Raw genomic sequence first — 1,121 nt, forward strand, 5'->3', positions numbered from 1 at the left:
TCAGTGTATCTCCTCTTCTTTTGTTGCATCTTTATCTCTTTTGACGTGTTTAAACTGAGTCAATCTCATCACATTAAGTGTGTCATGAAATCTTGATTAAAATCCTGGAAAATATGCACTGTATGATGAGGATTATAAAAAATCTAGAGTGGCTGATTAAAATCTGGCATATAAGCATGTTTGTCGGTGAATTTCTCCCAGAAAAAACATGGGATTGAGTCTGTTTGGTTATAATATTCTAACCCATGTCTCTCTGTGTGGGACCTGTGGTGGAGAACTGACATGTTATGGGTCTGCCCTTTTTTTTATGCTCTGTATCTGCCTGGTAAAGCTCCAGCCTTCTGCAACCCTGAGCAGGAAACAAATTGGATATGGAAAAGAAAGAATATTGCTAATGCATGATGATTACATCTAGTATTTTAGACTCCTGTGATAGCGGCATCATGCTCAGAATAAAAGGAAAAAGCCTCTGTAGCTTTGGGTCAAAGATATTACATATGTACCCCTGCTGGTCTGAAGCAAAGGCTCTAAGCTAACTCTATTACTATCAACAACATATTAGCATTTAGAGAGGATGGGATCATCCTCTGATTTGGTACAACAAAACACACACACACACACATAAACTTATTCTTTCATTATAAAAACACACACACAAAGGGCTATGTAGTAAAGTAGCTTGTGAAATCTCATTAAAATTCAATTTTTCCTGAGCATTAACTGATCTACAGTATCAGAGGGCCACATTTGGCTGCTTATTAAACACATTTTACTATTATTACTCTTCTCCTTTTCTTGTATTGAATATGAACCACGTGTACACTGATTGTACATGGGATTAACAGGAGGTCTACCATGCAGAATGAAATCCTGTTTTCCATCCATCCATGCATCCATTTTCCATCACGACAAACAGGACAAACAACCATTCACACACACACTCACACCTAAGGAGAAATTAGAGAAGCCAATTAACCTAACAGTCATGTTTTTGGACTGTGGGAGGAAGGCGGAGTACCCGGAGAGAACCCACGTATGCTCAGGGAGAACATGCAAACTCCATGCAGAAAGACCCCATGCTGTGAATCGTACCTGTTACTTTCTTGCTGCAAGGTAACAGC

This window comes from Cyprinodon variegatus, unplaced genomic scaffold (genome assembly GCF_000732505.1).
Source record: "Cyprinodon variegatus isolate N-32 unplaced genomic scaffold, C_variegatus-1.0 Scaffold812, whole genome shotgun sequence".
Classification (NCBI taxonomy): Eukaryota; Metazoa; Chordata; class Actinopteri; order Cyprinodontiformes; family Cyprinodontidae; genus Cyprinodon; species Cyprinodon variegatus.